Source organism: Apteryx mantelli, chromosome 1 (assembly GCF_036417845.1).
Source record: "Apteryx mantelli isolate bAptMan1 chromosome 1, bAptMan1.hap1, whole genome shotgun sequence".
Lineage (NCBI taxonomy): Eukaryota > Metazoa > Chordata > Aves > Apterygiformes > Apterygidae > Apteryx > Apteryx mantelli.
In genome coordinates this window covers 190,319,631-190,344,248 of record NC_089978.1, presented here as the reverse complement: position 1 = coordinate 190,344,248, position 24,618 = coordinate 190,319,631, and the positions used below count along the sequence as shown (strand labels likewise).

The following is a 24,618-nucleotide window of genomic DNA, read 5'->3' as shown; positions in this document are numbered from 1 at the left end:
GAATAGTCACAAAACTTTGTCCTTCTTCTGGGGCAGAGCACACTGTTCTCTGCCTTTCTTTGGAAAGCTTCAGGGATGGAAGAAGTCCCATTGAGGGAGCCAGAGTTCAACAGGGAAATAGCCAAAGGGCTGTGAACCGCAACCCGGGCAAAGACCATTTTCCTGTGCCAAATGGAGAGACAGGTATCAGCAATGCTTCTTCTCATTTTTACTTTATACTTCTTTTTGGAAACCTGTTCCTTAGAGTGACTCAAACTGAACCCTTACTACTACATTCACACACAGTTTCCTGGGGATAAAACTAACATTCTGTCTACAATGACTTTCTGTGGGTGCAAGGGGTAGAGGGTATGGGAAGAAGGAAGGGAAATCTTGAGAGGAAAAGTGAGAGCTTCTCCAGACTCCCTAGGATTTAACCAAGGAGTGACTGAGGAGTTTTCTACTGTTTGTTTGAGGTATCTTGAGGATTATTGATCTTGACATAGGATTTGAACCTCTCTTAAGCAGTTCTGAAGGAGCTTTTTTGTCATGGAATATCTGGATATAATGAGGCATTAGTCAACTTTTCTTAATAATTTAAGAGGAGTACATCAGCTTATTGATAGTGTTGGCTGGGATTTGATGCTTGTCACGCTGTCATGCTATGAAGGTTCGATAGCAACGACTGAGACAGTAATATAATAATAATAAAAAAGATGTTTATTTCCTCACACAAGTTCTTGGATTAGTAACATCCATTAAAATAATGCGATTACTAATTTAGGAAGGATAACACAAAACCATCAGTTACTAATTTAGAAAGGATAACCTGAAACCGTCGATTACTGCGTTATTAATTGGAAGGACTGCTTATCCCTACTTGAAAGCTTTCTTGTTCACTCTCCTAGTGAGAGGGCTCTCAACCTCGAGGAGTTACCTTCACCCAGCGTCCCAGGAAAAGGGGAGGGGGGGATACTCACGGTCCAGCTGGAGAGGATGGTCAGGTCACGTTCCCGTCCCTGCTCAAACTCTCCTAGCTCCCAAGTCTCTTTTTATACGGCTGGGGCTCTGGGCAAACACTGCTTTTGCTGACTTTTGCGAGTTTCACAATCACAGGACTGTCTGTTTGTCTGCTTGGGGGGACCCTGCTAGCGAGGCAAGACCACAACACCTCCGTATTGTTTCTTCCCTCCCCGGGGGTCCGTGCAGATTCCAGGTGGCAGACTTCACTTCTCCAGTCTTGTTAATGCTGCCATTCCGCAGCCTTGCGCATATCAGTCCTTGCGCATATCGGTTGGTAGACTTCTTTAGTCCTGTTAAGTCCTCTGTTCAACAGCTTTGTGCACGTCAGCTCTTGTGCTATCAGTTCTTCTGCGTATCAATTGACAAACTTCAGTCCTGTTAACTCTTCACTCGCCCGTCAATGCTGTTGATCAGATATTTGGAGAAGCAGAATCACATTTATCTAAATTGAGATTTGACCAGGTAACCTAAACGATCATTTGTTATGTGATTATTGCATCTCACGTAATTTAGAAACTTCTAAAGGAAGATCAATGTGAGTAGAAACAGTGGAGTAGAACATGTCAGCTCCTGAGGAACTCTGCTGCTTCCCTGCACAGCGGTTGACAGGGCTCGGTATAAACTAGCAAAAGCAGCCTCAACATCACATGTTGGTTGTTTCCTCCCACAACAGAGGTTTCAGATTATCCAGCAACCCTATTGCCAGTATAGACTTAAGTCTTGCATAGGAGTTACATCTTAACTGCTTGTGATTATATGCAGCTCAAGAATCTCACATTGGCTACTACTACTACTGATGCTATCGTTGCTAATCTGTTCTTTTGCCTGTAGTAACACCATAAACTGAGAGTATGCAGGTTTTCTCGTGGACAATACGAGAGTTTCTGATGCTAACTTGCATAAATAAAAGCTTTTTATATCTTAGGATCCAGAGAAATGCCCCTCTGGCTCTTTTAGCAATCCTTTTTTCTCTCTTGAACCATTTCATGGCAAAAAGGAAGGGAAAAGGACAAAAGATCTGGACTTGTAGGTCATTACTGTATTCATGACAAATGTAAGTACATGATGACTATCATTTTGCATGTTTCTGTATTTAGTGGCAGTGACATGGAGTTGTGTCCATTTAGAAATTGTTCCAAATTTGTGTTTCAGGTTCCTGAATATTTTTTCACTATATAAGAGCTCAGGAATTCCTGTTACTAAATTTGTGATGGTAATGTATCACTGTATTAATCGTAGTGGCATTTGTAGAATTACTTCTGCACTTTTTTTCATTATTGATTTTATACTCAACTTGAAGCAATGAAAATGCTGTACTGGAAAATAACTATGTAGTTCTATTACTGTTCCAGAATAAAAGAATTCTTTTTCTGATTAGGTTCAAATGCTTTATCGTTTATCAGAAATGCACACTTCAGAGGAAGTAGGAGTGCTCTACTATCTACCTTTTAGAGCTCCAAGCCTGATTGTCCCTTTCTGTCCTTGCTGTTCCCACACACGATTTGAGACATGCCGTTGAAAGGTATCTGCTGAAGGAAGAAGAGCAGACATGCATTTTTCTGGTATTAGAGGAATGCCTATTAGTTACTACTTTTATCTTGTCCCACGCATGAAATTTTCTGAAGTTGTCTTTGTGACTAAATCTGTGCATCTGAGGTGTGTGAACTCCAGTTGTGGTGGTGAGTTTTTTTTCCTCCCTCTTATACCACTCTCACTTGCTAAGTACTCAGTGCTTTCCAGTGGGGTATATGTGGGTTGATTCCATTCAACCTGCTGGGACAAGGAAGAAAAAAAGATTCTTCCCATCTATCCGTCCTGCTGTGGGAATGGAAACACGCTCCAGCAGGGGTTGCTAATTCAGCAAGAAAAACTAGGACCTCAGTTCCTTGGTGAGTTTCTCTTTTCCTTCTTCCTTTCTCCTTGTCTCTCAAACCCTAGTCTGTGCAACAACTACCTTTAGCCAAGAGGCCTGTGACCTGGTCTCCTGATATGTTGGGAAAGGATTGGAGGGGAAAGAAATCCAAACTAAAATCTATCTATATCTCTTGCTTCTACTGGTAGAGGTGCTCAGGAGTTCCTTAGTCTAAATGTTCTGTCATCCTTGCAAAAGGCTAGCTATATAGAAGGCTAGCTCTTTCCCTGGTCTCTCTCTCCTCTGCTTCCCTGTTCCAAGAGCAACCCCAAAGGAGATTAACAGCATTGGTGCTGGGAGCCTGGGCACTTAACCACCACTTTTCCCCAGGAAGTTTCAACGCTTGAGGTTGAACTCTTCATCATCTTGTTAGGCAGCTCCAAAACAGTGGGAAAGAACATTATCCCCATCTCTTCTATCTCCCTTCCTCTTAGCCTGCAGAGCTGCTCTAAAACCTACAGGTAGCTTACCCATCAGAAAAGTTAAACTTAGCTAACTGATGATTTGACAACTAATGGCATGCAACACTGTCCTGTGTATTTTTTCTTCATGATTTGGGTGCTAAGCAACACAGAAAAATCCTGAAAGATAAATTTAGCTTTCAGTCTATTTTGGCCTCCCTAGATTTTCTCATTTAGTATATGAAGTTGTAGTTTATTGATTATTCCATAGATATGAGAGCAAGAATAGATTCTCATCCTGGTGGGAAAGTCAGTCAAGTGTCAATATTTACAGTTCTTGAAAGTATAATATTGCATATCATTGCCAATGATGGCAGGACTGCAGTACTTCCAAGCAAACTCTCCTAAAAAACATCTGTCTTCAATCTGATAGTAATGGCAGAAGTGGCTGCGTCTCATAACACATCAGCTTCAAGATGGAGACAGCTTAAATTCTGAGGAAAACCAGGTAAAGAAAGGTTTTCAATGGAGTCTTATATGTCCTTTTATGATCCTAGCAACCCATTTTGGTCAGAGAACAGAACGCAACAATCCTCTTTCTTTGTAATGCTCCATTACTAGATATTTCTGTCTGCCAGGAAAAGGGTAGTTTTATTTCTGTTTGCCAGGAAAAGGGTAGTTTTCCTTTTGTGCACTGGACTTGCACTAGTTCTCTTAGCTGGATGTGTTCAGTACCTGCAGAGGTGAGGGCAGCATCTGTCTCAAAAATTGCAGCTCACTGCTGAATGCAACAGTGTGAATTCAGCCTTTTCCAGCTATATTTTGGGTAAGTCCTCTGGATTTGTTTGGTTCCCCAATTTAGACTGACACAGATAGTAGAAGAATATGTATATATCTTCATTTGCATTTTACAGAAGATATAATTTTAGTGTTTGTGGACATTTGGTGTGCTACAGGAGGTGCATTGTCTAGGTGACTAAATTTCTGGCTCTTGTACACAGTAGCACTTTGCTCATGAATTTTACCCATACAGAGCAGGTAACTCTCGTTTCACTTTTAGAATGTGGTAGCGGCCACCTGCCTACATATAACAAGCACCCTAAAAACAAGTCTGCTTGATTCATCATGTATCATTTTCCATATTCCATTTGTTTATAACTAATCTGATTAGCTCTCTGGTATTGCTAAGAAGAGCAATACCTGATGTGACATTACAGCAGATAAGTCTGACACAGAAAAAGGAAGAATTTTCATGTGAAATGTAATATCCAGACTCTTGAAAACATATGAAATAGTATAGATATAGAGTGTGATTCTTCAGCCTTGGAAAGAGCTGTCTGGGGGAGTGAGGGGAAAGATATGATAGAGCACTATTAAATTATGAAGGGCATGCAGAAGGTGAACAGGGAATGACTGTTCACTGTTTCTCATAATAATTTTATTTGAAACTTCCTCGTCTTTCATGAGAAAATGTTCAGAATGAACAAAAGAATATATTTTCCATGTAACAAATGATCAGACTGTTGGTTTTATTGCTACAGGATGTGTGGGTCCAAAATGTTTTCACATGGGCTCAAAAAGCGATTAGACAAATTTGCAGAAGAGCAATCCATCAAAGGTTATTAAGCAGAAGGGTACTACCCCTGATTCAGGAAGTCCCTAAATCACGAAGCTCTGGAAGAAGAGAGAATGTTTGGAGGAAACATCATGGTTATATCATCCTGGTCTAATTCTCTTGGGCACTGCCAGAGGCATGATACCAGGCCAGATGCACCATTGTCTTAACCAGAGTAGTTGTTCTTAGGTTTTAAGGTATGGTTGGTGCCAAAGGTGTGGTTGGCGGTTGAAAAAGCTTCCATATGTAGTGCTGTGAAGGCTCTGGGCAGTGTAGCTGTTCCATATGCAGGTGATCACAGGATCCTGGAATTTAGCCAGACCCCTCCAGATTTTCTGGGTAGCACCACAAGCCAAGGTTACAGCTGAGAATCAGGAGGTTTCTATCCCTGGACATCGCTGTAGTTTCTTCACAGAAATCATACCTTCTATCGCTTACTCAGTGGAATTAAAATGTAGATTCATAGTTTGTTTGTTTTTTTCTTTTGACACTTTGCTATAAAGTTATAGATTTTAGAATAAGTAGCAAAAAATACTTTTAGATGTTGTATGTTCTATAAAATAAATGAACATGTGTTCACACAGTGGGTCAGATAAAAAAAACAAACTGGCACAGAAGCACATGCACACGTGGCAGTATAATATTTACATATACTAGAGGAATCATAAGAAAGCTATATCAAACATAGCATACTGAGATGGTGGAATCTCCCTCCCTTCCCCCCAACATCTGCTACTCTATTTGGGACATATTTAAAAATAAAACAGACTACATTAATTTTCACCTGAAGTGCAATCAATAATGAACTAACATAGTGAAGAAGGAGATGTCATATAGTTGGTACCATCTGGCATAAAATATAAACCTTTTATGTGTTATTTGTGTTAGAAAGATCTGCCTGGGCAACAGCAACCGGAAATCCACTGGTGGCCTGGTAATCATCCAGACCACAATGAACTTTTTTAATGTTTTTTGTTGAGAAAAGAGAAAATCATGATTTTCCAGAGGCTGGTAAAGAACGTTTTCCAAGAACTGCATCCAAGTAAACATTCAGTATTATTCAGAGTACTGATAAAATTGGGTTACTTTGCTGTTATGCTTCCAATAGTACATTTCATCTACTTAGAAAAATAAATTTACAGACTGTCTTCTTGCCTTAAGATGCCCAGGGCTAGCCTGTCACGTGACAATTTGAGTGAGAGTGGCTACAGTGCAGAGTGGTAATGTAACATAATGCAAGGCCGTAAGTAAGGCCTCACTGAGTCAGGTCTTGTCCAGCGTCCTGCCCCGAGCAGGAGCTACCAGCAAATGCTTCTCCTGCTTCACCTTCCAAGCTTCCAGTGTTCGGCTGTTTACAGCATTGCTCATCCAGGGCCTGCAGGTGGACCACTGTGTTTAATAGCTGCTGATTAGCCTGTCCAACAGGAATTTATCTAATCTCTTTTTGAACTGGTTTGTTTCTTCAAATGCTCATAAAAATGTTTTCATGAAACTCATCTCTGTGCTTGTAATATGAGCTCTTTTTCAGCCCAATGGGAGTTTAGACAATCAAGTCAAAACGTCTTCAAAGAGGAAGGATAAAAGAATTCATAAACTGAAACATGTGCTTTCACACAGAAACTTCATTCTCTTAACTACCAGTGTGTGTATTGGATGCTCTTATGTGTTTCCTCTTTATTCCCCACTGTGACGATGAATGCCGTGTGTCAGTACTTTTCAAGGTGGTTCTTTCAGAATTTTCTCTTTTATTGAATCTGCTGTGATTGCAGAGGTTTTACAGGTGACTTTTTTTCCCCCAGTTCTAGTGTGCATCTAGTGATGAATTACAGAATTCCACATACTGTCAGGTATTAATAATAAAGTCCATAAAAAAGAAAAGGAAAAATAAATTTATGTTGTTCATTTCTATACTTGTCATGTTTATTTTCTTTCTCAGCCTGATGGAAGTATATACAATTGAGGCCTATATAAATTTTATTGTTTTGCATTAATTGTTCATTTTTTAAATTTAGTAATTGTGGAAGCTTTGCTGTGTTGATAAAACTGGACTTAAAAGAGGGGTTGTGTTCCTGCTTTTGCCATGAAGTTTTTTGCGACCTTGGAAAAAACACTAGAGATGGCTTTTTCAGGGGTGAAAGGAAAAATGAAATATAGTGGTCTCCATAAAAAGGCTCCTTTTTTCCTTAGCCTGATTTCTGTGCACATCCAAACCTTTCACTTAAGTTAAATAAAATTTCAACCCAAACCTCCAATGGAGCAATTACCTTGAGTAGTTAACAGCAGAAGTGCTCAAACTACTGGCAAAATGAGAATGCAGCAGCTGAGGTTACAGCAGGTTATCAATTGCTAAACTAGTCACAGTGCTAATCTAGTTGCCTGATGCTGTGAATCAAGTCATTTGATGTAGCTGCAATGTAGCTGTGCAGTACAATCACTCTTTCTTGAGCTAGGCTATATCGTGTGGAGTAAATACAATGAATTAGCTTTGCTGTCTGTTACAGTGAAATCAGAAAGATGAAGCATCTTGCTTTACCTGAGTAAACCCATGTTTCATGTGCGAATAACAGTGCTTCCTTCTTCCCATATTTATTTGTTTTGCTTATTTAGAATGTAAGTTCTTTGGGGCAGCAGCTTTCTCTGTTACATTTTTGTTGTAGCAAAAAGAACAGTTTTTAGCTTTGGTGGGAATCTTAAGACTTTAATGTAGGACAGAGGATAGCAATGGTCATGAATTTAATGACTTTCTTCGTCAGTGGAAGATATCAGAATTCTTTTAGTGAACAGTCTGTATATCTTTGCCAATATTTCTGGCTACACGGCGCTCATGTTATGCCCACAGGAACCTGGCAGTGACTCCATTCACTATACCTAATTATTCAGAGAGATTTCTACAATAGTCTCTGTGCTGGAACGTACATGATGGAGTATATAATCTATCAGTTAAAGTGTAGCAGTTCATGGAAGCCAGAAGAACGTGCAACAAGTAAAAGGGGTCACAGAACAAGAGGGGAAGAGGCAATGTCTTGACAGTAGACTAAGACAAGGGCTCTCTAGGATGAATTGAGCCTACCTCAACTTCAAAGTGAGAGTTAAGCTTTAAGGTTTGGACATTCTAGCTGTTTGGATCTGATTTCTGTCTTCCTATGGGTAAATAGTTACTGCTTTCATTTGAAAGAAGTGTTACTGAATCATGTTGTTTTCATCCAGTAGCCAGAGGCCAGATTTGCAGCTTGCAAACTCAATTAGACATGCTGTGGAGTCATAGCTGGCAAACAGGTATGTGCAGTGATGCAGACCGCAAATGAAGGAATGGGTGAACACAACCAGGGAGAGCAGCCATCAGACATTCTGAAACCTGACATGATTAAAGTCCTCTTTATTCTGCCACCACATAGTGCTCCTGTGTATGATTTGTGAGAGAACAAAAACACAATTCACCTTCAAGTTGTGTTTATTTAATTTACATTCCCTCAAGGACATACTAGAAATTCTAAATATTTGAGAGTTGAAAGTAATGTGGTATATAATCCTTACCATTTTAAAATGTAAATGTCTTACAGGCAAACTCTATAGGAAAGTCTGAGGCAAACTGGTTGATCAATCTCTCTGTTCTTCAAAATGTGAAAATTAAGCGATTCCCATATTTTTAGTCAGATTTCATTGGTGATTGTTTGTAATTGGTGAAGACAGCCTACAAAATAGAAATATATGAATGTTTTTCTTTCACAACTCAGAAATGATTCAAGTAGGAAGACAATTTGTTAATTTTAAAATTAACTTTGTCAATTTTATGTAAATTCAATTTAGAACTTTAAGAGAACTTTAAGACTTTTAATGTCTTCTCTGTCAACCTTTATAAAAATTATTTTTACTATATGCAGCATCCATATAATGTTGATCAGTATACGTAAAGATAATGTAATCTGTTGATTTATATAAGTTAATTATGATGAGGCTGAAAACTAAATGATGAGCATCTTTAAGGCTTTATACTGTGAGAATCATAATTTGTGTTGTGTAAACTTCTCTGGATGCATAGTTAATCAAACTTGGGTCGACTTCAGATTCTGCAAACAATCCTCTCCCCTCTCTTCTAAAAAGAGTTTAAATGAGGAAAGTTGTGCACTGTGCTTCCTTTAGATATCTTCCAGCTCCAGCATATAATTTTTAAATGATAGTTAGGTTATAAATTCAACTGTTTTTAATAAAAAAGTTAAAGCATTGAAATTCAAATGGAATGTTTCATTTAGGGATCAAGCAAAATACTTGGTTTGAAAAATTTGTTGTTGTTTTGGAGGAGAAGTAAATAATTAAAAATATTATTTGCTCAATTCTAATTATACTTTCTGGAAGAGGCATAGCTCTATATCAAGTAGTTAGCAAGTTCTGCTCATGAACCATCACTTAACTACTTTGCAGTGGCCTAGTATGCCACCTAGATAAATTTTCAGAATTTATGATACTATTGTCCAGCTCGTACAGTATATTTAAGATAAATTTAGTTCCTTAGGTGTTCCAACAGGGTGGCTGAGTCCATATACCTTATATTGCACCAGTATATTGAGAAAACAACCCAAAATATTAAGCTGAAAGTAAGCATGTTTATACAAATGCATTTTTCTCTGTCATCAGGTAATCTTGGTTATGCTAAATCTGGTGGGAATTTTTTCTGACATAACATTTCTTTATGGCTATGTCTGCACCTTATTAACATATGCCAGAAGTGGCATATGCAAACAGGTTGTGCAGCCAGGATGGGGAAGCAGGACACCAGCCACGGGAAAGGCTTGAAACAGAAATCCATGTGATGCATAGCTCCAAAATTTAGAAGACAATTTCTGTACCTATTTGGTAGCTTCCTGGACTGGTCCTCTCACATTAAGATTCTTTATGAAAACACCCAGAAGTGAACGTTACAGACTTTCCTGTGTCTTCTGTTCTCCATTCACAAGTTTTAGTGTGGAAGTGCACAGTCAGGCTATCATGCTTAATATTTCATTAAGCTTATTTGAAAAATGATAGTATTACATTTTATTATGGCATGAAAAATTTCCTTAAGCTTCTCGAACCTTTGATGCATGACAAGCTAATCTTAATCTAAAGTTGAACAGCTCCATATAATTACTTGTACAGCAGGTAAGAATAGAGTTTGATACAGTGATCTGGGGAACAGCAGGTGCCTGTGTAAGGACTTAAGGTAATCAAAGCTCAGAAACATAAACTCTACTGTATTCAAAATGTTGTTAGTTTATTTTTTAATTCATGTTTTTATAACATGGTGTTTTCTGGTGCATTATTATTAGTAGATTTATTAAAAAACAGAGAACCACAGAATAAGGAAAGGCCTTCTGCTGTGTGAAACCATGGTATTCTTCAATCTTGTTCATAAATATCTCCATTTTTAAAATTAGTTGTTTGCTCCGACTTTGGAAGGTCCAGAATCTTGCTCCCTGATGGTTATAAATTTCCTTCTAGGCAAAGCTGATTTATTTTTTTAAACTAACCCCTGAATCAAATACTTTTTTAAAGAGTTATCTATAAATGAATTGTGGTTTCTAGCAACCAGCCTTGTTCTCATTCAAGTGCTTGTGTGCATTTCACTGCCTGGATGCCTTTCATCATATGCCCAGGGCTGGAAATTTTGCTGCTATTTAGTTTTTTAACTTTGACCACACACTAAATTGAAGACTTCTAGGGTGGCATGCCCCAACATCAAACCAGCTCTTTCTTTCTGCTTCTTCTCTCACATAGTGTCATTGTCCTCAGACACTTTTGATGTTTTGTGGTTATAGTTAATTTTTAGTGCAGTTTAGGGCAGCCCAACATGTTTGGTTGGGTTCTCTTTCCAAGAGAGCCTGTCTCTCTAAGAGAGACTTTCTGTAAGTCCCTTCATTGCTCTTCTATTCCAGCTGCTTCGTTGGCACATGGGAACCTACAGGGCAATTTACTTGGGATAACACATCTTTAAAGATTCCACTTAAGAAAAATGGTAAGTGACCTTTCTATCCCACCTTTGTTTTTCCAGACCAGAAGTAACTCTGATGAAGTCCTTAGAGTTATATCAGTATAAAACTAGAATCTCTTCTAGCCTTTGCATTCCATCCTCCCAGGCCTTAGGCATCGTGAAGTCGTTTATTCTAAAGTGCAAGCAGGGATAAGTCTGGCTCTTGCTTGCTGCTGTCCTAGTGCAAGGAAATGGGACAGCATGTGATAAAATGCTCTGTGGAAATCTCAGATCAACAAAATGTCCTTAAGATGGTTGTGTCAACTAGAGTATTTGTCAGGCTAAATCTGAGTAAATGTCAGTAAAAAATGGCATTGAATACTTGCTGTTAAGACTTCGATTGAGGTTCAGCTGACTCCAGCAACATCAGGCATGTCAGTGAAACTGCTTGTGTGAACCTATCCACTGTCTCATGCCTCTGAAAGACTGTCAAGCAGGATTCGTGACAAGCAGAAAAAGAAACATCTGGTGGAGCACTGTCTGCAGTGGTCTGCTTCATTACAATTCTGGGGGTCAACACAGGGGGCACCAGAAAGTGCCTTCTGGCCATGGAGGCAGAGAAGAATTAAAATCCAGTGAGCTACACATTTCTCTGGAAGGCCTAATTTTAAGATAAATCTTAAAGCCTCTGTTATTTTATTCCTTCAGAACTGAGCAAGATCAGATAGTTGGTTGTGTTTGTGCCAAAGCCTTCAGCTGCACAGTACTGGCCTCTTTCTGTTTCAGTTTGCTCACCTCAAACTTAGGTACAAACAGATGAAGCCTATAAAAAGCTAATGATAAGAAATGAAATTCCTTTTAATCTTTGAGCCAATTATTATTAGAATTTACTTAGAATAGTAGATTATGAATATGAAATTAGGGATATGAATAGGAGATGATTCAACTTAATTTTTTCTTGATTCTGAGAAAAAAAAATCTCTCTGATGAGGCCTGGAAGAGGTTGCAAGGGAGGACATGGCGGGGATAAATCACACTACATAGATTAAACTTACTCTGAATATCAGTTTTAAAAAGAACAACAAGGCACTGAAGAAAAAAACTGAAAATGAGTTTGCATACTTTTTTTACACCCATCTGTCTTTAAACATATCCTTTCTGACACTAGTTCTAGAAACCCTAAATTGCTGTGGTCAGAAAGGCTTTTTTGTGGTAACATTTATGCCTAATTAAACATTAATAGAAATATTTCCTTATGGTGGTGAAGCAAATTAATATACTGATCAGTCTTAAAACAGTGAATAACCAATGAATCAGAATCAGAGAATAGGTGAAGCACTCAGTTAATTTTCTTTATTTTTATATTCATTTTCTAGGGTTGTGTTAATAAAGTGTGTAGATACACTGAGAGTTTAAGGACTTTGCTGTCATTTTGTACATTACTTTTTAATGAACTGTTCTGAGATTTATTTTTTTTTTTCTAAAAAGAACTTCCAGGAGCTGTAAAATTCTCCTGAGATGTAGCAACACAATCATTAGAAACTGAATTATTTCATCATGTGTAACACAAATCAGAGCGGTTTACAGAAGTGTTTTTAGCTACATCAGCTAAACCACTCAGGGGCCATAATAAAAAAAGAAAAGCCTTTGATGTATTTTAAATCAGAGTAAAACAATATTTTAAAGACCTTTAAGTGGATTTCTTTAGCAAGTCCTAGTATGAGAAGAAGAGAAAGAAAATTAGTCTGCCATTGAAAGTTTTGTTTAAAAAACAGCCACTGAAAATATTGTGATGAGCCAAGCTAAGTTGCCCTCCCCTTGGTATTGTTAATAAAACCAGATGGAGTCCCATGTTACTGCAGTAACAATGCTTTGGGGAGGCAGACTCTATGCCGTTTCATTGTCTTCATTCATACAGTGCATTTCAAGACATTTCTTTTCCCTGCTGTACTCCATGTATAGATTCTGTAGGTGCAAGTCCAGAATTGCTGCATCACAAAACTGCAGATTTATACTGCTGCCAGTGCTGTCAGAGCCTAAAATGATTATATGCAAATAGGTGTTTAAATGAGGATGCTTTCCTCTCTGATCTCTCAAATTATACAGTGCATCAGTATATTATTCATGAAATTGCAGCCTATACAGGTTATAAATCTCTCATAACAATAATCTGTGCAGATTCTTGATCCTAAAAATTTGTGAAATTAAAAATGCTGTGAAACCTAAATAACTCAAAATTATACCTACTTTAAAATTACAAGTTGAAGATTCATTTTCTGTAAAACACACAAATCTGTGTGACACTGTGTGCCAAAACCTCATAGTAAAATCTATTACCAGTCTTTAGAAAAATGATAGACTAGAAGAAATTTTGAATATAAAATGCAAGCAAGGACCCACCTTGCAAGGATGGGTGTCTTTGAAATAAACGTATATAAATTTGCTCCCTCACCTTTAGGTGTTTAGAGACTGAAACGGTGTACGTGAGAGTGCATTTGTATCATTTGTAACTAAAACAAACAAGAAACTTTCCTGGGCCTCTAAAGTTAGCCTCTGAACTCTGTAGATTAAGTAAACGCAATCAAGCTTTCAAAAATGTCGATAACTTAGTTCCAGTCAACTTCAGATGGATATGCAGATGCACAGTGTTTAAATACAGGCCATTTTTATTTAAAGGTAATATATGAATTTAAAATCTACCTTTAAGAATTCATGTTTACAAAAAACACGAGCTACAAGTTATACCTGAAACTGGATCATTTGTGAGCTGTACTGTTAGGGATATCCTATAGGGATATATATATATATATATAGGGATATATATATGGATAAATACATATATATATGGATATATATATGTTCCCATTTTGCCAGCCCAGATGTTTCCTTTCACTAATTATTTTCTGAAACAATCCCTTCTTAAGGCAAAGATTTTTGGCTCTGGTTTTTATTTAAATCTGAGATAAGTTTGTCATTCTTTGATATCAGGAAACTGAAAAACATATTTTTCTCCTTATAAGAATGTGATTTCTATAACTACTTCCACAACTGGAACAATAGGTTTGAAATTGCACAAGGAGTGGGCTGTTATCAGAGGAACTGACTTTCAATGTCAGGGTAAAAATAGATTTCATTTGATTGACTTATTGGCTTTGAAATTGCATGAGTGAACAGCACTCTCTTTCTTTCTTCCTCCAACAGACAAAACATGTACCTTAAAATGTGTTGTCCATACGTGGCTAATTTCATTATAAAATGTGCACTGAAGGCATGCCTGGGCTTAATCAAGGGCGTACTGTGCACCTTCAAATAAGCTTCATGCAGCCAGAGAATAATTACAGATGTTTTACAGTATATGGTACTATTTGAGAAACTGTATGTGGCCATCATTATTGCTATTTTAATGCAGAAGTACTCAAGAGTTCCCTGATGTAATCCTGACTTTTTATTTCAGCTCTATACTTCTTTTCCCAAGGAGCTCATGTAATCAAAGATATTTTAACAGGACTGAGTTTTGGGGAGCTGAGGATATGCTGCACACCCAACATTTTGTCATGATCCTAGAAATTTAGGCCTATGATGAATACAGAAGTGTGGATTAAGTTAAGTTGCTTTTGACATTTTAGCATAAAGTGACCAGTGGAAGAAGACAAAAATATTCTTTATTCAAAGGAAATTGTCTTGTCTCTGGAAAACAAGTCTCTGGAAGACAGTCTTCAGGAGTTTTCACAGAGTTTTCAGGAGAAAGAAGTGTATTCCGTTGTAGTTGTGGCTAAACCGAGATGCCTGATTATCCTAACTTTGCTTGACATTAGCATTTGAGTGTTTTACTGTGTGTAGACAGTTTTGATAGCATATATACAATAGAACGTAACTTTTATGCAGTACTTTAGCAAAGTTATCTGTCTGGCTACGTAAGATGGCAGTGCTACATGACAAGCAAAGTAAAATCAAAGAAAAGGGCTCCAAAAAGGCTCACATTCTGTAGTAGGAAGATGAAAGGAGATTGTTAACAAAAAACCCAACTGTTTATCACTTCTGTATACAAAGGGGCATGTATATAAGATTGGCTAGTTTATGAATAGTGATAATACACATGGCAAAATTCTGAGGGAAAACAGAAATTACACATAAGAACTTAAGAATGGTCACATCAGAAGTCCATCTGGCCTAGCATTTTGTCTCCAGGAGTTTCAAATAACGTATAATGAGGGAAGAGTATAAAACAGGGAAAAGATAGAATAATATAATCCTACAGTTTTCTCTTTGTCCCCAGTAACTTGTTGCTTTTGGAATTCCCAAATCAGAGGTGGCATCTTTGAATAGTATTTCATAGATTTCTCTATAGCACTTGTGTAATTGCTTTTGAAGTCATTCAAAAATTTTTGACATCCTTACATAATTAGCAGTAAAATCCACAGTATTCATGTTGCTCGCATGCAGTGAGCTTTTGATGCAGATCTCCCAGTTTTTCTCATTTAGAGTTAAGCAGCCAGGGAGCACACAAACTGGATTTCCTCCAATGAAACTAAACTGGAAATTGTGCTCCACATACATCTGTATTTCAAATGACCTTCGTAGCGTGACAAGCCTCTCTCTGGAACATTTTGCTTGAGCAACTTTTACCATTTCTCAAGAAATTCTATAAGCAGGATAAACAAAACCTATGAGTACAAAGCATTATTTGTTGCTTAATACATGCAATAGGTAGGATAACTAGCTACCATTCTCAGAAAGACACCCAGCGAGTCTTTACTAGCCCAGCAGGCCTCAGTCATGGGGAAATGGTTAGCCTCTGTTGCTCCTTGGAATAGACTGATCTTTGATGTTGCTGAGTTGCCATCTTCTGATTCTTACCTTTTTTCTTAGCGTTTTAAACCTTTCAATGTCATTGCCTTTCTTCTTGAATCATTGAACTGCTATCTATTACCATCTCAACAATTACACTTCTTTCTGTGCTTTTACTTCTCCTGTCTTGCATAATTTTAGGTCGCGTACTGTCTCATGCTTTCCTAACACTTTAATAAACCTGAACCAAGGTCACACTGCTGAGCTGTGCTAGACTGGGTGTTACCTTACAGACAGCTGAATCGCTGGGCTGAGAGAGGCACTGAGAGCAATGGGTGTTCAGTCCTGGGACCACGCTAGTGCTAGTCAGAAGTAAAACACCCAAAGTGCCTGTTGTGCATGCAAAATGCATCAGGTCCTTTGTGGCAGTTCTTTCTCACTATTTCTAATGTAGACACTGCTTCTTTCTCCTGTACTTTCCAACTGCATCATTTTTGAGAGGAAGGGAATGAAAAGACCAGAACTGTTCGCAGTGTTTAAGCTGTAGACATCAGGGATCTATAGAACAGCATCATGACATTTTCTGGTGTGTTTTCTGTTTCTTTCCTAATAACACTTAGCAATTTTTTTTCACTGTTAATGAGCTCTGAGTTGACATTCTTGTTGGTTTCTTCCAAGAACTCCAGCAGAGTTGGAAGGCATGATTTCCTGTAAAAAAAAAAAAAGAAAGAAAGAAAAAAGAAAGAAAGAGCAAATCTTCACTGATACATCACGCTTTACCAAATTACAAAAATATATATGCAGTTTTGAGTTACCATTCTATAAAAGATTTCATTTTAAAAGAAAAATGGCTGCTTTTTCTCATATAGACATAAATACCTGAATGTGTTTAGTATTTTTAATAAACAAAAGGATACAATTACATACTGTGTGCAATTCCTAATTTTTAATTTACTGTTACAAAACTCATAGCATCAATGACTACAAAGGAATATAGAATACATAAGGACTATAAAAATACTTTGTTTTTTAATCATTGGACAAAGAAATATTATACAGAAATATCTCCTCACTATGTCTCAGCTGTGGCTTTACTATGAAAGGAATTAAGGTATTAAAAATGTATCTTAATGCATTTCTATTTGTTATGGTAAATTTATTAGACATAATATAAATGAATTATAGTGTATCATACCATTTAATATTCTCAGTCGTGTTTCTTAGTTTATTGATTCTGAGCACATGAGGAATGCATTAGATTTTGAGCAGTTTTTACAAAGCTATGGTGTTTTGGGGGTGATGTTTATAAAATACTAAAAAGAACTATTTAAAAATCAAAATATCTTTTAAATTATTAATTGCAACATTAGTGTAATTATAAGCATAAAACTTAAGAGAAAAACAATAAAAAAGTTATTCTGATTTACTTTCCTTCTCCCTTTTCCTCCTTGGGGCATAGGAGCAGCTGCAATTACTGTATGCAAGTGTTTATACTTGCCAGGGAAAAGCTAAATACATGTAATTGATAGCAACAACTCTCTCTCTCAAGTGAGGAGAAGGAGTATTTACACTTAGCTTTAGTAACTGCAGCCAGTTTTCACTTCCCAGTCTGGAACAAGTGGTCTTGCTGTTGCTAGCGATGAAAGATAGCTATTCCCTTGCTGGGGGAACAGAAATCAGATGAATACAAAAGAAGTTTGAGCTCACAGAAATTAGAATAACCATATCCTAAACAAGGAAGCAGAAGCTAATGTCTCAATAGTGTCAATAATATATCTCCTTATATGCGTTCTGAGTTTGCCCTTTGCCTCAGGTAGTAGCCTGTATCCTAGAGACTATGTGGAAGAAGAAAAACCTCAAACAAACCAAGAATGTGGACTATGGGTAGAGACAGGATGTGGGTTACATGTTATGTTCTATGCAGTTTTGGGAATAACAAGATGATAGGATTTTGTCTTAAATGCTCTTTCAGTTTGCAGACCAGTAAGAACATAGATTCTGACTTAGCTATACAAGTTTGATAATGGAAGACATATGAGCTGGACACCCATTTGTTCAGGAAATAAAGAAGGTGTAAAGATTTCTCCTAACTATGGGTTGTCCCTCTGCCGTTCCTGACTGTGCTGCTGGTGCATCTGCCATTCCCAGTAGTGGCACTGTCAGGAGAGAGCAAGAGGTGCCAATGCCACAACACAGGAGCAGGGGACAGGGTTAATGAGGACACTGAGACCGAATCTGCTCCTGAGAACTGCTGTATCACATCACAGGGGTTCACAGTAGCAAGGAGGTAGGGAGAGGCATGGAGGGAGGCAGGAGAATAAGAAATGAGTCATGAACAGAGAACGAGTCTTTCCCTACCCATCTTTCAGCAATCAGCAACTTTAAGGCATTGTGAGCCACAGGTTGTATCTGAACCATTGTTTTCCATAACCATCAAGAGACCAAATAGCCACTTGTACTGTTGACCTACTCAACATTCACTGACAATGAGCTCTCCAGTTATGTATTTCTTTTAAATCCAGTGCCGGATGATATCACTGGTTGTATTCATTTTCTCCAGATCATTCACAAGGCTATAGACCTTTTATGAAAAAAGGAGACCAGGTTTATGCAGTTCTTGCATGGAAGACATCCCATACCTCTAGTCCTCTTTTTCTCCATCTCTGTAATTTCTCAAATTCTGCTTTTCCTTTTGAGAATGAGTGACCATAATGGCATCTATATAAAAAAGATGGGCATAGCACAGATTTACTTATACAGTAGCATAATGACTTTTTTTTGTCCTCAGCAATTTTCATAATAATTCCTGAATTACAACATCAGCCTTTGAGGCTAAATGTAAGTCAAGAACAGTTGTTTTGTGTTCAACTTCATTGTATAAATCAATTAGACTAACTGGGAGAAAAAATAGTTTGTACATGTGGTGGGAGTATTTAAAAATGATGAGATCACTTATTCTTGTGGGAAAGAAAGGCAATTTATTGCCTCAGGAATGTGGTGGGGCTTGCTAGGAGCTGCCTGGGAATTTATATTGTCTCCAAAAACTAGTATCCCTATTGAATCAAAGATTTTAGCGTATGTGTTTTTAGTTCTGAGGCTTATCTTTAAAAGGTGTTTTGTAGATCTCCTCAGATGAAGAACACAGACATCAGAAAGAGAGAACTTGTTTTGTGAGGTGTGTTTTCCCGCTAGTAGTTAGGTGTTTCTGTCCTTTATCAACTGTCCCTGTGCGTTTGTTTTGGTGCATAATAATTGTTTAGTTTTAGACACCTAGATGCATGTGATAAGAGCATTTGGTAAATTGTACAGAGTGTATTACATTCCTGAGGTGCAGTGGATGGGTTTATTTTTTTGGTATTTGTGAAGATGGTCACCAAGCTTTGCATTTGCTGCCCTGGCATGAGCTGGTTCTGTTGGGAACATCTGTTTGTGTAAGGAGAGTCTGCTCCTAATGATGAGCTTAGCAAAGTTGAGGGACTGTTTGAGAAATAGGAACAGATGTTCTGGAAAAAATATACAAGGTAAGATCTTTTTCCATGTAGGTTGTCATTTTTAAATGATTTCTCTGTAGAGCTTCCTGTGAAGGCTGTATGTGACATCTTTGATATGACACTGAAGTTTCTTTCTCTATTAAAGCAAATTGGCACATGGCATTCAGAAAACTCACCTAAAGCTGTCCATTAAAGTTAGTATACTTAACACTCCTGGTCTGCTCAACATGGTTTAACTGCTTGACATAGTTAAGCTGAACTCAAAATGATTGTTCTCAGCTTGTAGTAAGCTTTGATGACTGCTGCTGCTAAGAACCAGAGAAGAGCTTGAGTGTCTGAAAGCTTGTTAGTTTTTTTTCAGCCATATGAGATATCACTTTTTGTGAAACTGGTATTGCCTTTATCTGGAAATCAAAGCTACAACAATATGACCAGTAATATTTCCAAGTTGTAGTTGCCTTTTTGACCATTTCTGAGAATTGAATTGATATTTTCAGAGAACATATTTATGCTTAAACATGTTTTTGTGTGATAATGACTTAGATTCCATTTTTCTGTATATGTGGTTATTTTTTCCAGTGTTCATCAATTTATTATCAGCACTGATTTTCATCTGCTGTTCTACCTTCAGTTACTTGGTTCCATGAAATCCTTCTTAAAGCTTAGATTTTGGTACCTTGAAAAGTGTTGTATCTTTAGTAGTCTTCATCTCAGTATTCTCCCGCTTTCTAGCTCATTTATGGATATGTTGAACAGCAAAATCTCTGAGGGATGCCCCTCGTAAACTTGTTCCACTGTGGAAAAAAAAAAATCCATGATTCCTATACTTTACTTGCCTTCTTTTAACATTAATCCACAAGAAGAGTCTGAGAGGAGAGAACATTTGCCAGTGAACTGCCACCTGCAAGGTCTGGCAGAGGCCACACGCAGATCTGTAGTATCCATTGCTTTTCTAGCTTCTTGGTTTGGTCTTTTCACAGTGCCTCAGTCTGCAGAGAAGGATGCTTAAGCACAATGTTGACATGGCCAGGCTGTCTTTTCCCTTCTTTCTAGTTTTGCCATTGGACTAAATTAATCTGAACAATAAGAGGAGATCATTTTTATTACAGCTATATGCCCCGTAGGTGAAAATAGGATTTTAACATGACTGAAGTCTAAAGCAAGGTATCGCTAGATAAATTAATTCTCATTGTTTCCAGGTTTAGCTAATCAACACATTTATTACAAATACTCCTTATTTAGATTTATGGTAAAGTTGTGTATCCCATTTTAACTGGAGAATAAAAATATGGAAAAACATGAAGATACTAGTATACAATAATGAAAATTTCAAGTCTTTGTTGAGATGGCACAAGAGTAGATACAAAGATGATGTTCCAGGAGGCCTAGTGTACCTAATTTAAAGAAAAACCTAACACAGTGGTAGGATTAGGATTAGTATGATAACTACAGTGGCATGATTGCTGGCTGTGGAATTACCTTTCCTTCCTTCATTTCCTTTAAGTGTTATTGAGGCTAACAAACCAATTTCAACTTCTGAAGTAAGTTGGAGAGATGATAAAAGTGAAAAGCAAGCTGAAGAAGAGTCTAAGCATGATAATATTTGTAATTCCCAATACTGCCATTTCCAAGCTCTGCAGCCTGATAAACATGTGTGCAGCAGCTTTTCTTTGAAGCAGCAGTGACATCCAGCGGTGACAGCCAGTTAGACTAACCCAAAATCTGTTAATTAATAGATATCCAAAGTTCTTAAATGCTCATCTATTTGTAGTTGGCAACTCAGGACTATTTTACTTCCTGACCCATTTCAGCTTATCTTTGTTTTATTGTTTTCATTTTAGTAAAACAGGATTTTTTTTTTATTGCTGCATTGACAATGAGGTTCAATGAATGCCTCCAGCTGGCATTGCCTTTTCTGTTGCTCTGCATGATATCCTAATTGACTTACTATTCTGAAATTTGCTTGAGATTATGAACTGTATACTTTCAAAAAAGACTCTAGGATCATTAAGATTGCATAGTTGACTTCCTGCAGTGCATGTTAGGGATGAATTCGTGTTTACTGAGTGTTGGCAATAAGAGCTGAAACTCTGTATCCTTCTACTTTATTTCATTTTTAGAACCTTTTTATGAAGCAAAAATATCCAAGATTTGTAGCAAATAAAATAATGCATAATAGAAATCTTAAATCTCAGCTGGTTACAAATTGTTCTTCCTATATTAAATTTCTCTTCAGATTTATAATAGGTTTTGCTCAATTCTGTCTCTTGGTACTCCGCGTTACCACAAGACAAATGCAATTAGAGTGTTAATATAATTGTCACACTTACTAGAATATAAATTCATGGCAATAACACCTGTCTGGCATTCAGCTGCCCTCTAGATGTATTATATCAATTAGAAGGACTGACTCATTTTTAAATGCATACATTTTCAAAAATAATTTTAGCAGTTTGTGTGGTTGTTCTTTCCAGATAGGTAATGAGAGCAGAATCTGTTTCAGTTATATGCTAGATTCTTCTCTCATAATTTAGTGTTGTTAGGCCTGTACAATTTCAGCAATAGAACTGAGAATACTGCTTGCTACTAGGGCTTTTCATACAAAAATACTGAAAGTAGCAGCTCAGACAAACTGGTTTTTTTTGTTTGCCTTTTTCCCTTGAAATATAATCTTTCTGTGATATTCGCAAAGAGACCGGTCCTGCAAAGTGAGGTGTCATGTCCTTACTCCCATTTTTCAGCATCATTGTTTTGTCGAAAGACCTATTCTTTTCTGAGCTGATGCAGGGACCACAGCTGAGCCTGGCTAGAAGGGTGCTAAGTGATACAAAGTGAAAAACAGACCCTATCACTAAATCAGAAATAGTTAGAGAACTATGCTTTTTGTAAGCTTTTTGTCTTACTCCTTGCAGGTTTGCTCCTTCAAAGGAATAGAAGATACAGGTCCCATCATCTTTAATATGGCAAGCTGCTAAGAGCCAGGGACCACGTTCACCCCATCTAACTTTAGGCATTTGAGTGAGGTCCATGAGCAAGGAGTATATTCTTTTCTCCCTCTGTGAAGGGGCAAGTGAATGAAGACAATCGGGTACCTACTAAGAGGTTTAGATCTTAAGTAGGCTGATGTGTTTTCTAGAGATGCAGATCCCTGTCCTTTAATTGTAGAAGATGCCTTGAATGACTGTGCTCTTAAGTTTGTCATACCAGGGCTTCAGGATATACTTCAGAGCATTGGCCTTTGCTTCTGGATTATGCAGCCATGAAAAATAGATTTATTCTAGAAATTGCCTATTAAAATGCTATTTCCCAAGCATTTACCTGATACGTTTGTAAAATAAAAATTACATCTTTAAGACCATTAACTGTTTTTACTTATGTTTTCAAACCATGCATGTTTTTTAACTAGATAACTTTATTTTAAACACAGTACAGCATTTGTTTTTCTTTTCCACTGAATCCATACAACGTTACACTTATTATAGCAAATTTTTGGGTTGTGATTATTGTTCATAGCACACTTATAGTGGTAACCAGTGTCCTATGTATTTTCTAATGTAACAGAACAAACAGTCCCTGACTTAGGGAAACCTTTCAGTCTAAAAAAAGATAAACCAAGACCCTCTAACTGTTTAGGTAAGTTTCTAAATTACTCATTCAACTGTTAGTGTTGTCTGTGTTAGATTCAATTTCTTTAATAACTTTGTGTGACTTGTTTTTGCACAGGGGAAAAAACCTACAAAGCAAAATATAACCAAAAAAAAAAAAACTTCATGGCTGAAATCCAAGCCATTTATAACAACACAAGTTCTCTCATACTCACAATTTCAGCATGGCAGAAGAGAAGATCCCAGCACAAATCATAACATCGTCTGGAGAAAAGCCCCAAAGAGCCATTTCTTAAACCATTTTATCTTCAAATGTGCTAATATACTTTTATTTGTTATATATAGCGTATGTATGACTGTACAATAAACCCAAGAACCAATATTCCATTGGTTTAATGTAACTTAATTTGTATTTGCATCCCAATTACATGGAATTATAATGTTTTGTAACATATTTGTGCAAGGTGAAGTATATATAATTGTAAAGTCAAATCAAGTTTTGTTATAGAATCTTATCAAGTTTTTTTCTCTGCTTAAAACATATTCCAAATCCAAACAAATTAATGCACCACAAGCTTTATTTCTTTAGTACCTAATTGATAGAAGATGGACATTCTGCACAGCAAGGGCAAAAGCTCCTCTTCCTTACATTCACTGTAGGAGTTTCTAATTCTGTAGGGCATTTCCTTTACAGGCCTACATTTTTCTGGCAGTTTCCATAAAATTACTAAACCTGAAATCTTTACATGCAGGCAGCTCCTCAGTAGGAGGAACGCAAACTTGCTTAATTTATATCAACAAATAGTTTTTGTATGACTGTTGCCATGATTAGCATTATTGTCTATAAATAGGAAAGTAGAGAAAGAAAGGTGCCGTTCTTTTGAATAAGTGATAGAGATTAAGAGCTTATTAATTCTTTCCAAAAATTTAGTAGAATTTGTCAAAAAACTGAAGATGTAAAGTTTATTTAAAAACAAAATGTGCATACAGACATTTTACTTCCAAGTTTAAATAAAAGTCCCAGATACACCAGCAAAGATAGTCCCTTTAAAATTGTCTTTCCTTCCACTTCCTAGGTCAGCTAAATATATTCCTTACTAGTATGCTTACTCGTATAGCATTTACTCTGTGTTTTAACTCGTCAGAAGGTCGCATCATGGCCAGACGCATGCAGAAGTATGCAATGCAGAAAATGAAAGCAAGCAGATCATTTACAGCAACAAAGGCCTTCGTTCTAAAAGATGCTGAGCATCTGTAACTACCACTGACACCTGTGAGAATAAAATTTCAGATTATGGACATCACTAGAAGCTGGAGTTCAGTATTTCTCTGGATTAAGCAACTGCAAGAAAAATTGCATTCTATACCATATTACGGGGGAAACCATGAGATTTGCACTCTATCCCTCTCTCTTTAAGCTGTTTATCTTCAGCAAGAAATAAAAAGGATTTAATAAACAACTTAGGGCACTTGAGCAATGTCCAGTACGCTGCAGTTTGTATAGCATATATTTTGGTTTTCTTCTACACTGGACCTTAAGGAAATTTCCATTTTGTAATGGTTAGTTATTGAAATACCTTTTGCTAATATTCAGTCTCATCTCTCTAACATTTTCAAATGCTTCTCCATAAAAGAGGCAATCTACTGAAATTACTATTTCCACCAAAATTGTTTACAGGAATACATGAGTGAGTTATTGGATGATGCTAAGCAATGATGCTAATACACTTACTGAAAATAAATGTAAGAATGGACTCAGTGCTCCACTTCTGGAACTGTTCATCACTTCTGGAACTGTTCGTCCTCCAGCTTAAATGAACAAAGCTCTGCTCAAATCAATTGAACTATGACTCAGTATCC

The 24,618-nt window shown here is 37.2% G+C and overlaps 1 long non-coding RNA gene across 1 annotated transcript in view; it reads left to right on the top strand.

Moving 5' to 3' along the window:
* Positions 1 to 22,229, top strand: part of LOC106488532 (uncharacterized) — a 58,726-nt gene extending 36,497 nt beyond the window's left edge. The window contains exons 2-3 of the long non-coding RNA XR_001293213.1: positions 10,840 to 10,919; positions 22,066 to 22,229. This is a non-coding gene — a long non-coding RNA (uncharacterized lncRNA). The remainder of the gene's footprint in view (positions 1 to 10,839; positions 10,920 to 22,065) is intronic.
* The last annotated feature ends 2,389 nt before the right edge of the window (positions 22,230 to 24,618 follow it).